We start from the raw sequence: 13,648 nt of genomic DNA on the forward strand, positions 1-13,648 counted from the left end.
TTTAACTACTGGATGAATGCAGAGGCCAATAAATCACGCCAAGATGACATGAACTAAACATAGTTTTTTTGTAGTTTGCTTTCACAGAAATGTTTATATCCAAGAAGATCTGAACTGAGAAACAAGCAGAAGCTGCTGTTTCTGACCACCATCTAAAAATGTTGGTTGCCAAGTTGCCTTTGGCCTCAGTGCTCTCTGAGATACTGGGAACCAAAAAATATGCAACCAATGAGTTAATCTCCATGTTACTATGGCAATTACATAAAGCAAGAAGGAAAAAAATAAAAATCCCCTAAAGAGGAAAGTTGAAAAAACAATTTGCCAAAAATTTCCAAAAATGTAACTATTGCACTACTTATAACATTATACTACCATAAAAATAATCAAAATAGACTTTTTTATTAGACACACAAAATATCCTAAAATCAGTTAAAACAGAATCGCTGAATGGGTCCATTTTGTTGTTAAAAACACCATAAAATGTCTAGGTCCAAATTACATATACAAATATCATTCCACTCTACTTTTCTGTGTAAAGCCACCATGGGATCTAAAACTAACCCATCCTCAACCAGGTTTGAGCTTGAAGTGAACAGTTTTTGGAAGCTTTTTCCCTGTAAATCCCCGCACTTAGTTTATGCATCAATCATCCAGAAGTTATATATCTGGCCATACTCACTGCTGAGTATGTTAAATTGTGGGCAGCTTGAGTTAGATTGCCATCCAATTTTATTGTGTATAGCCAACTCAAATTGGCTTAGGCCTATTAGGTTCATGCTGTTATGCTGCAGTAATACGCACGTTATCAGGCACATTACTGCAACATTCAAAAATTCACATTATGCATGTTGGTGCTTGGAAAATTTTAAGCGTGCCAACTCAAATAAACCTTTTTGTTAAAAAATCAACATGATTTTTATTAGAAGTTTAGAAGAAAAAAAATTGCGCATAACAGTTTCTGGCTGATATGATTTTTATGTGTTAAAAAAATTATTTTAAACTTCAATATGTGACCAATAAAATTGGTATTGATTTTTTTGTAACAAAGTTGTTTTGTTCTAAATTGGCAAGCCTACAAATTCCTATTTCCTTGTTTCTTGAAATTGGGTATGCAGCGTAGTGGGTGTTGGCTTTGCACACATTTATCACTTCATATATAATCAAAAGAGAGAATGTTGGTGTTCTGTTGTGCCATTCATGTGGCACATCAACACACCTTACTTGCATCACACCACAACTGACCATAATGCAGTTACGTGTGTTGTGGTGCACCCCATTACAAAAAATAATGCATGCACCTTTTCTGGTAAATTATGGTGCATTGGGCAGCATATTCATATGAATGGGTTGTCTTGCGCAACATATGACATTGCAACAGGGTTAATCCAGTCTTAATCTGCCACAATAATGGGTATAGATACAGGCGCCAGATAGTCCTGCAGTGCGTATATCTACAAAATTGTGGCTCTCTGTAAACGGTAACCTATGACCACATGCTTAGTAAACACTGCCCGTAATACCTCTTTAAATAACACCAGATTTCTTGTACTAAAAACCCTGAAACATCTCCCTCATTAGCGCTAGTATTAAAGTGTTTTAATTGCTGTGGAATTAATTTGCATACAGTGTATCTTATTGTGGCTATTTGCATTCAATAAGAAATGCAAATAATTTTGCACAAGGTGGCATCAGGGAAATGTTGAAAGTTGAAGAGTAGCATATCTCATTTCATAACCAATACAATGACATTATATTTCAAACTGCTTGTTTTTTTTTCAAATTTAATGTTCTTTATACATAATCCTTAAACCATCATAAATTTAATTAATCCCAAATGATCATGTGGAAATGGTTTCAGGTGTGTGTGCAAGTGTAAACTGATTTTATATACATAAGGGTCTATTTATAAGGCAGTGAATGTAACTTTCACCAAATATTCTTTGGTGGTGAATTAATTACTGTCATTTAAAATGCATGCACCTAGAAGGTTCACATACAGTGAATTTTTTCTAAATGTCATATGCCCTGCTTTATAATTATGTCCCTATAGTGCTGTTGATTAAAATTGATATGCATTTTATGGGTAAGTGAGTTTTTGTTGCCTGGTAATTTTGGGTGGTGGTGAGTGGGAGGTTAGGCTTTTGATACCGAAAAACAAGTTTATAAATTACATCTGTACCTTTTAAAGTACAACTACACTTTATTTAACCAAATCCCAGCCTGCCCTCTCTATCACTCCAAATTAATTATGAGCAAGACCTACTATGTTTTTTCATCTCAGAATATTGGTGCAGGCATAAAGCCTGCACCACTCTTTGTTAATTTGCTCCTATGAGTTTATAAACCCCCTGGTGCCTTCCATGTGACCTGCATGTGGTTCACCAACTCTTTCTGTGCAGCTCATCATATGCTTGGCACTTTGTGGGATGCTGGATGCCTACACTCTCTACTAAGTGATTGCTACTCCTTACAGAGGGCCTGTTACCTACTGAAAGTATAGTGGTTGTTTCTTCCCCCACTGCATGGAAAAGAAGATCAGAATTCAGGCAGACAGTAAGCAAAGGCACGTACTTCAAATAACAGCCAGCTGCGTAATACTTCTGGGACAGAGACATCAAGGGAATTAGTAAGTAGTTACCTTTAACTGAATTAAGGTGCATCTATTGGAACAATAATAAAAAAAAAGGTGCACCAGGATTACCATAAAAATGATTGCTCAGGTAATGACCAACAAGATGGAAGACCTGCTTTTTGGATGACATTTGAAGAGTCCCATCATGTATAAGTTTCTGTACCACTTAGGCAGGACTTGCGGTTCCCTGTTTATTTTTGAGTGAGGTTCATCTACAGTAGATGCTGCTCCAGTATTTCTACACCCCCTTCCCAGACAGAGGACAGCATACAGTATTACAGAAGTAGGTGTTGTCTACCATGTTGTCACCAAGTTGATGAGGACAAGGGCCTATTCCCAACTACCCTGGCTCAGTGGTTGTGGGGGTCTGCAGATTGAGAGCTTATTGGAATCTTGAAATCCCCTTTAAGATAGGGTGGTAGGGTGGCCCCCCAGGTACCTTGAATCACTCATGTGAATGAGTAAGGGGTACATAGTAGGAAGCTCTACTGTATAGTTCTGCTAAAGTGTCCATGCTTGATATATACAATACTCGGTTTTACTCTCAAATGGCCATACCATCCATCCTTCCTGTTGAATACCTGAGAAGATGTTGATCAGACAAAAAAGTAAAGATACCTATACACTAGATATAAAGTGTATTTTGCCTCAAGTGACCTTTGCTGATAACTGGCTTGTGCAAGGCTACATTTTGGTAAACTTGACTGGTCCTCTTTAAGTAAACACCGACTTTCCATACAGAACTCAGGTACTGTATCGTCTACATCGATGCAAAGTTATCAAACAGAACATTTCACTGGGCTCACTATAAATGAGGGATATCCAGTGAACTCAGAAAATGACACTTTCTAATGTATTGGTTTAATTACAGGCTTCAGAGCCAAAGATATGAATATCATGATAGAAAGGTTATTCACAGGCAAAGTCATATGCTAGAAGGGTACTTCAGAATAATTGCTTTAATAGAAAGATAATTATATATGTATAACATTCTCATTTTTTCATCTAATCCTTTACAGTCTTGTAAGATAGTTTGTTTTCCCGGCAGACATGGCATTTCTGTTATGTGTTAAGAAGAAAAACAGTGTATGGGAATTGCAGGGAGGGGAAGGATTGGAGTCTGCTCAGACCAATTGGATCAAAGCTCGTTTTTCAATACTGATTATATAAAGCAGAAAATGTTTATTAATATTGTTATTAATAGCCTTTGTGCTGGAAGAGGTTTTAGTGGTAGATGACCTAATCACACATACATGTCTACAGTAGACTTTAGATTTTTCTTTTGGGTTCTGCTACTGAATTTCAACTAACTTCAAGTGCAGGTTAACCATTAAAAATTACAAATTACAGTCTGTACTGTAAAGCAAGGTATAACATCATCATGAAGTAGCACAGCAAGAGTGGAACATATCAAGGCTTATTTTATACGGCACAGAGCTGTAGGAAAGAGTACGTAACCTATAGCAAACAATGGGCAATCATATGCCTATACAGCTGAACGAATGAAATGTGAAATGTGATCAGCTGTGTTTTACTGTTGCTTGTACATTATCTTTCCTGCTTGTGCTGACTTATTAAATAACCACCATCGTGAATGGCTGTAATATAGTAAAGTCCTATAAAAAACAAGAAAAGATCTCTTCCTTGTCTGGGATAACACTCTGCTAAAACTTTGCGTATTAGTACTGCTTGGACCTTGAAGAAGGTGGCACACTCCAAAAGCTTGTCCAGAAAAATTGAATGTTAGTGCAAATAAAAAAAAAGAGTGTTACGAACAGTGCTCAATTGTTCTGGAATTACCTGAATTAAAGTGGTTCTAAAGGCAGAAGGTTTTTTACTTTACAGGATACGGTAAGTTCACCTTTATACAAAAAATAATAAATACACATTTTTTTGCAGGTAAAAAATGTGCATTTATTATTTATTGCTGCAGGAGCCTGTAAACCATTGCACCAGCGGTCAATAGATCGCTGGTGACATAAAGATCTCCAGCAGATCTGTCAGTATATCTGCTTGCCCGTGCAGGATGTACGGGCAAGCAGATATACTGACAGGAAGACTCCATGAACTACCACGGCGCTCCACAGTGCTGTGGTAGTTCATTGAGAACTACAAAATGACAGTTGCTAAGGCTAATCGGGACTTGTAGTTTCTCATTCACAGAGGGAGGCTGGCGAGGGTGGAGAAGCTAGCAAGGGGGAGAAAATCCCTGCTAGCTGTCAAAGCGGGAGATTGGGGGATCATGGACAGTTCTGATCATAACATGTGACATGTTACACCCTGAATATGGGTGTAATATGTTATGAAAGGTGAACCTATCCTTTAATACCCAGACTCGATCCAGTGATGTGCATGAGAGCTGCGGTTCTCCTGTGTCTCTCTCTCCTCATTGTCTCACACAGCATCAGGAGCCATTGGCTCCTGCTGCTGTCAATCACAGCCAGTGAGCCAATGAGGTGAGAGTGGGGGGAGGGGCTGAGCCGCACTCTGTGGACCGCGGCTAGGGGACAAGCCTGCTCAAGTTCTCCCATAGCAAGATGCTTGATATTGGGGGCACTTGGCAGGGGGAAGGTTAATTACAGCCTTTAGAAGTACTTTAATTGAAGGCAAGCACTAAAATTCAACTGGTTGAAATCAGAGACTACTACTAGAGATTTCTGATGCCAAAGAGTTCACACATTCCTGCGTAAAGACGTAAAACCGAACAGCAGGACCTGTTGAGAAAGCTGGCAACTGCTTTATTTACCTTAGTTACGCTTGTTCCTTACAGTGCACTCCTGAAATTTTTGGCTCAGTTATCCTTATTTACACAATGTGGCATAGTTTCTATGCATTGCCCTCCTCCCCTTATTTTGCACTTTTTCACCAGTGGTACTATTGATGTAGATTCCAACTACTGCAAGTTAAGGCTTCTTGTCTTTTTGTCTTAGTTTAGATGTCCCTTTACAGAAAGAAAAAAGTAGTTTATATGAGGACTTCTACTGTGATGGACATACCTAATAGATGGAGCAAACAGTTTTCAGTAAGTAGAAAGATAACTGTTAGAAAAGAAGCTAGTTTGCTGAAGAGTCTTAAACTTCCCTATACCCTAAGGCACCCCACACTTAAAGAGACAATGCCTGTTTATCCATTCAGATCATGACAGACTTATATGGCAGTGCTCAAGCTTGAATAGCAAATCACCAGGTCCCAACACTGTCACATGGAAGGCTCGTGAAATCATCTCCCTAAATTCTGATACCAACGGACTTCTGAGCTTAAGCTGACCATACACAACTCAAATTTCGGTCAATTTCTGCTGAATCAGCTGCAATCTGCGCTATGGTTGACCCTGTCAGCAACACCACAACTTGTCCAATTTTGGTTGGTCAAAGGAACCAGATGTTAAATTTTTGACTGAACAGTGACTGCATGCAATCAGATGCAGTAAACTTTGGGGCATTGGACGGCAGCAGGCATTGCAGTTGCCTGAATACAATAGTTAGTGTGGGAGATTACTCCATCCACTCTGCTTAGTGTGGATGCATGGAAGATTTCTCTTGTTCAGCCAGATTATATATATATATATATACACACACACTGTATATCGGGCGGACTGACCATTTGGAAACTCGGGCACTGTCTGAGGGCCCTTGGTGAGTAGGGGGCCCCATGAGATGCCCCTGGTACCTTTTTCATAGGCTTTTTTGTGTTTGGGCAAGGACATAGGGGCCCCATGATCCCCTATTGCCCGGAGGCCCCATGAGTTGTCAGTCCGCCCCTGCTGTATATAAATATTTACAGCCTGCATATGCTTATTTATATATAATTTATGCTGTATTTGTATATCATTGTGTTGGGCACCTTTAATTATTGTCTAATACATGTAGGGGGTTAATGTATTTTGTGACATGGTTTCCTCTACATGTGTGCCTGTTTTTAGGGCTTATGTACATGGGAAGAGTTTGGAGCAGAAGTTGCATAGTGAGTACCAATGTATCATGTAATTTGCTTTTCTGACTACATGCCCCTCCAACGCGACCCGTTCTTTGGAGCATCCTTGCACATGGACTTTGTTGTATGGACTTCTTATGCTAAGAGTAAGAGCAGCACCATTAGAGACACTGCAGCAAATCTATGCATTATTACTTCATGCACAGCCAATGGTACGCAATGAATAGCCATGTATGGTATGCACTGAAATGTCTGTTTCAACTGTAAATCATCAACCAATTCAGTAAATGGAGTTCTCTTTCTGAAGAGAAGTTGTCTGTGTCTTTTACTGGGGAATGAAGATCAATGGTTTGATAATATGTAGTCATGGTGTATCACATAGAACTGGGAATGAAACTGCAGTGAACCCTGTGGGTTATGAAAAAAAATGTATTGTACATCAACAAACATAAACTAGTCAACCATTAAGGCTATGTACAGTTTTGGTGTTAGAGTACCAGAAGGAGAAGCTGACAGTGGAAGTGGTGATAGGGGTTGGTGATGGGGGTCCTTAGGATAGAGGGAGCAACGTGGATAGAGAAAAGGAGCAACTGAGATTGAGATGAGAGGAAGAGTGAGGGAACAGCTTAGTACTTGATATTGGAGCCTACTGCAGTACAGGGCCTGCCTAGAGGTCTAGCCTGGTGTCATGGAGTGTAAGGCCTTGCGAAGTGAAGTATGGTGGTTTTCCTGTATGCCCAAGGGTGGAATATAGCTAAAGGTGCACATCTAAAATGTAAGACAGCCTGGTAGAGTTAATTGCTCTGTAATACTTTCTCAGAATGCTTCGGAGTCACTTGTCAGGACAGGTAAAAACAGACCATGGCACTGGCTGGAGAAGGAGGAAAAAGATGCAATCCTTTTGTGAGGGTGTGCTATTTTTTTACTGTAACTGTATTAGGGTCTCTGGCCTGAAAGGGATAACACACTCAGAATATATGCCCATTAAGGACTGATGTAATGTGGAGTGTGTCTCAGGTGCCCCTAGGTGGCGATATTCCCGTGTTCCATCTCCTAACAAGCACACTATATTTTACCCTTTATACATATCACTGTTAAAACAGTTCGTATTACACATGTATTGTGTAAGTAGTGAGTGTAGTACACATGTATTGTGTTTTATGGTTGCAGTATTTGCCAGTGTGAGCGGTGGTACATACAGATTCAAGTGACCTCAGCACTGATCAGTAGCAAAGCACACAGCTCACTCTTCCTCCCATCTCAACCTCAGTTGCTCTTTTTCTCTCTCCACTTTTCTCCTTCTTCTCTAGCTGCACAGGCCTAGCTTCCTCACCTTACTGCCCTGGCCTCCTCCCTCTTCCCTTCATCCACTGCTTTTCCTCCTCTTGGTCCCTCCTTTCCAGCGTTAAAGGCTGCCCTGAATCAGTTCCCCGATTTCTTTTGCCTGTATCCGCATGGTCACCTTTGCCCATTTGCCTGAATTAAACGATGAGCAGCACCGAAAAGTAGGGAGAGGCCACTCAATGAATAATATGGAATGCAGAATGATAAAGATGGAAGCACTTTTAGGTGGCTTCAATAGGGCACAGAACAATAAAACATCTAGAAAGGTGGTTCTCATCCTTATCAGGACCAGGGCCTAGCAAATTCTTCCAAAATATTTCACGCCAAAACAGTTTTAAAAAATGTTTTTTTTAACAAAAGTATATATGGATGGACTTTGTCTTTTTTTCAGCCATACTAACTATGTAACTAGGTATAGGAATGCCAAATGTTGATCTTGGTGGTCAGTATGAGGAAGAACACTCTGGCATAAGTGGTCAGTAGGAGACATAGATGTCCTGACGTGTGTCAGTGGGAGGGGAAATATATTGTTTTGAAGGTCTTTGAAGAGCATTAGGGGATCTGGATGGGGCTGGAAGGCTTTAGATGGGACTGGGTGTAACGGTAGGGGACATTGAGGTTCTGGAAGGGGTTAAGGGACACTGCAACAAACACTGGTGCAGGTTGGGAGTGCTGTGGAGGGTTCTGTGGCAGGCTGTGGGAGGTTGAGGTCACTGTGGGAAGTTTTGGCGCACTGCGGGGGGCAAAAAGCTCTCAGTAAACCTGAGGGCACTGTGGGAGGTTGAAGGGAACTTCAGGCCACTGTGGAGAGTTGTAGGGGCAACATGGGAGCTACAGAATTCTGTCGGAGGTTCTAAAGCTGACTGGAGCTCTAAGGTGCTGGGGGGCACATAGACGATTGAGGGCAAAATGCAGCAGATATTGTACATCCCATTCCCCTACCTACTTCAAATCTGCTATCAGTAAACATACCTGCTGGAAAGCCAAACATCTTCCTTTCCCTGGTCTAGTGATGGGTCCCGTGAAGTTCGGGTGTCCATGCTGATGGCAGGACTGCTGCTGTTCTGCATCAAGAGAGACATTGATCTACCATTCCTCCTCATGATGCCTAATGCTGACACACTTAGTAATCCAACACAGGGTATTGTCTGCCACTCTGCAGCCCTGACAACAGGAATGGTTGCTATGCATCCCTTCTTCCCCCATGAAAACTATAACAATAATTTTAACATAAACAATGTCTAAAACAAGGACAGGTAGCATGAGAGCTGCCAGAGTATTCAGCACACTATTAAGGGCCATTGCTGTGGATATAAGTTGTCAGGAATGCAGATCACCCATTCACTTTCTGGTTTGCTGACAGATGTAAACGCAACATTCGAATGATTGCTATTAACCTCTGGAATAGGGAGAACTTTGCAGAGGACTGACTTGTCCTCTACACTGGACCTCTGGCAGCCATCTTGGGGAGCCTGTATCTGATTGGAGTGTGTACCACTGGAGGTTGGGAAAAGACCTTGTTGCCCAGCTTGCAATTGGATTGGGGCAATTTTTCACCCTGCTTCACCAGCACAGCACCCTATCAGGGAGTTGTTGTGTAAGCCTAGGGGACCAGTTTAAATGAGCAATCCTTTAGCATACTGCCACATGTATGTTTTGCAGAATTGAAGTCTTGCTTTGAAACTATACAAATGCTTTATTGTCCATTCATATACTCTGGGATAACAACCACTTTTCTGTATTGTTTGCTATTCTTTACATAAACAAGAAAATTCCTTAAAGATGTTGTTTCACCTGGTCCCTTTAAATTACCAACACACAGTTGCCCCATCCACATTTTGGCATAGTTGGCAGGATGATGGAACCGTTAATCTGAGTGGTGTGGATAGACGTATGGCCACAATACCTTACTTTAATTCTAAATTTTAACAGCACACATATTCCCCTGGCAAATTGGGCAGGATAATTGAAGAACACCACATGTTTACTGCAGATCCTCTCAGGAGCGTCTAGTGCTCCTGCTTCATCACAGCTACTGGTCTAATTCCAGCATCCTGGTTTTGGCTGTGATACATTCTCCCTGTCTGTCTGTCTACCTGCAAGGTGATTAATGTGGCCAGTCTCTGTGTGGAGACCAAACCTGATTTAAACCAGCCAAGCCTGCAGTCTCATGCTTGTGATAGTGTGTGTAATACGTGCTCAAGCTCCCTGTCTGTCTGTCCTGCTCTGCTGTTTGGATTCCCCTGTTTATGACCTTGGATCAGATATCGACTATTCTCTGAACTCTTTCTGCATTTTGATTACAGATTGTACCCTGACTACTCGGAATCTTTCCTGCCTTGTACCTGGACTGTCATTGAACCACTCTGCCTGTCTGCCAACCGTAAGTACTTGTATGTTGTGCTCAGTTCACGCCTGTCTCAGCATGGTAGCCAGGCACTATAGCATTGTGTATAAACCCTGGGGGCAACTGAGTACTGGTAGGCCTGCTTGCCTTATGGGAGAGGGAGCTGCTATAGGTGAAGAACACAGAAGCCAGCTGTAGTGTCTGATCACCTGCATTAGGGGTAAGGTTGACAGATCCCCATGGCATATCTTCCTGGTTTAGGCATCAATCCTTGGAAGGTAGGGCTGGCCAGTGTTAGTTAACAGGAAACAAAGACTATACAACAGTTCATGGTGATCATACAAGAGATATGGAACCGCTTGGAAGTTAAAGATGGACCTGACTGTGCAGTCATACTGTATTTAATAACACAAAAAAAATAATTTGCGCTAGTAAATATAAAATTATCTCCCTAAATCAAATATATAAATGGTGCAAAAAAAATATATATAAAAAATGTTCAAAAACAAAAAGTCCACACTTTAAAAAAAATATATAAATAAAAGTGACAATACCACCACCAAAAATATGAATAAACTCACCAGAGCTAAAAAAATGTTTTTAAATCATGTATTGCTCTGGGAACAGTAGTATTAATAAATGATAAGTCATTCATAGATGTATCTTCAAGGAATAGTATTCTGCAGAGCCCAGATCCACATAGACCAATTTCAGATGGAGCAAATTGCTTTTAAATCAATTATCATCAAGGAAATCCACTTCTCAAGAAAGCCACCTTTAAACGTATCCAAGGAGGGAAATGCCAGACACTCGGAAGAAACAGAAGAACTTCATGGTGCAGTATTATTAAAACAACATCTTTATTTAGTACTCATTGCACTTAGCTCAAAGGGTGTCCCAGCCGACACCAGCATCAACAGCAATCACAGCAAAACAGACCCAGCTACTCGGCACATGCACAGTAGCTCATGGGAAACGTAATGACGTCACATCGATCAAGCTCCGCCCTACGCGTTTCGTCATCGACGTCCTCATATATTTTTTTGTGCACTTTTTTTGTGTCACATATTTCAAAGTGTGGACTTTTTGTTTTTGAACATTTTTTATATATTTTTTTTTTTGCACCATTTATATATTTGATTTAGGGAGATAATTTTATATTTACTAGCGCAAATTATTTTTTTTGTGTTATTTGTTACACCTTATTGATTTATGGTGATTTTTTGCAGCTGGTATATTATAATAAGTGATTTATAGATATATATATAGATATATTTCTTCCTTTTTCCATAGGCGCCATTATATATATTTTTTCTATTTATACTGTATTTAATCCTGATTATATAATATTTGATCATTTTGTTTCTGTGGTCCAGTCTGGGCTCTGAAAAAGAACCCTGAAGGACAGAATGAGAGCTAAAAACATGATAATATCCCCTGCCACTGGAAATATCAAGAAGCAGATGGCTACAGTCATGCAAGGACTCCTGCACACCTCACTCAGAAGCAACTCCTATTGGAGGGACCCTGGCTCAGACCAAAGGTACTGGCAGTGTGGGTTTCTTTGACATGTTGCCAGAAACTGTGGTCAAAGGGGGTCTAGGCTTGATTCATGCCTGCCTGATAAATACATGTTAGGTTGCTATGCTAGACTATACCTTTTATAAGTATTACCAGCAGTTTTCAACTCTGGATTCCTAGGGGCTTAACATAAAAGCTGACAATAATCAATCTATTCCAGTGGTAGGAATCAGTTGGATGACCTCTCAGGTGTTTGACCTGTCAGATTGATGAGTGAATCAGGGTTATGGTGACTCAAGATTCTGCCTCTCAAGAAGTCCTGGTGGTATTAGGCATGAATGTTCTGTTGGAGCTAGATATTGAACAGCTACCTAAGAAAGCTTCTACTCAAATAAACCCCCTGTGAGCTGGCTGGAATGGTGTCAGTTACAAAGACTTGTAAAAGCTTGTTGCTTCCACCAGAGAACAACAAAGTGAAATGCAGGTTGGTAGTGACTTGGATCTTGTAGTGCAATAAGAAAAGTCTGAGACTACTGCATTCATACTTTAGCAATTTGTAGCTTGACGTTTGAGGCTCCAAGCTCCAAAAATGCTCAAGCTTAAAAAATCATTTGTTCTCTATAGAGCCTGTTTCCAAGATCAGGTGTGAACAGGCACAATTAGAGAACAATAGAATTTTAAGTTTGAGCATTTTTGGAGCTTTGAGCTTTAAGCTACAAATCACTCAAGTGTGAATGCAGCCTTAGTTCTGCTGTTATTGGAACAACTCTCTCTGTTTGTGCAGGAGATGAAACCAGAACAATTGACACAATTTCAGCAATACGTTTTGAAACCTTGCATTTACCAAAGGACCTTAGGAGTACCTCTCTTCTAGATCACTCTATTAGAATGCGAGAAACTGCCCCTATTTGAGAAAGGTACTAGAATGAATATTCCCCCAGCTCTCTGTCAAAAGGTCTAAGATCTGCTGCAGAATATGCTGTAACGGGACATTGGTCAACAGCTGGAGGAGTACAAGGTTTTTACCTCATGGGTAGACACTTGGGGGATGCACATTGCAACAGCTAACCTAGGAAATCAGTATAAAAAAATCACTCCTGAGATACACACTTCAAAGGAATGGGCTGAAATGCAGTACAAGGACCCTACTGTCTCTCATTTCCTTAGATACTGATCTACACTTATGATGCTCTTGGTCACATGAACCAGCAGAGAATGGTTAAAGTAATCACATACCCCATTCTTTGTGGATAACATAGGGTCCTATGCAACTTCCAAATTCCACTAAGGAGGCTCAGTTCAGAGAACACCAGGGATTCAAAGTTAGGGCCTTGAACCAAAAGAATTAGATTTTAACACCTGTACGGTTGAACCAAATGTTTCCAAAAGAGTTTGGTTGTGGTAACAGCTGTCAGATCTTTAGTGGGCACCACAATAGCAAATTTTGAAAAGTGCTTGAGAAACAGTAGAACATAACGTTGCTCTGGGGAGATCACAGCCACTGTAAGAAAGTCCAAGGTAAGTAATTCAAAAAGTTTACAACGACTCATGTGTTACACTTAAACACTCATACGGTGCAGCGCTAAAACAACATCTATACAATTAAATATTTAAAACAAAATATGATTAAATTAGTATAAAGATCCTACAGGGATCTATCATAAAGTGCCATATAGTGTAGATAGTGAAACAAAACAACTTGGTCCTAAAATTGGACCCTTATATATAGTGGAAAAACAACAAACTTTTCAATCCCAAAAATGGGATAATACTCATACACCAAATGTGTAAATAATGGATCCAATGTAGTCATATGTAGCATGAAATATTTCAGGCATCTTCCTCACATTGGGCTGTAGTCAATTGAGTGA

General features: G+C 40.3%; 1 long non-coding RNA gene across 1 annotated transcript in view; it reads right to left on the reverse strand.

Moving 5' to 3' along the window:
- LOC149469613 (uncharacterized) overlaps positions 1-9,026 on the reverse strand; it is a 35,186-nt gene extending 26,160 nt beyond the window's left edge. The window contains exon 1 of the long non-coding RNA XR_016311548.1: positions 8,882-9,026. This is a non-coding gene — a long non-coding RNA (uncharacterized LOC149469613). The remainder of the gene's footprint in view (positions 1-8,881) is intronic.
- Positions 9,027-13,648: the final 4,622 nt, after the last annotated feature.

Source organism: Staurois parvus, unplaced genomic scaffold (assembly GCF_062004578.1).
Source record: "Staurois parvus isolate SC_StPar_1 unplaced genomic scaffold, SC_StPar_1.0 ptg000066l, whole genome shotgun sequence".
Lineage (NCBI taxonomy): Eukaryota > Metazoa > Chordata > Amphibia > Anura > Ranidae > Staurois > Staurois parvus.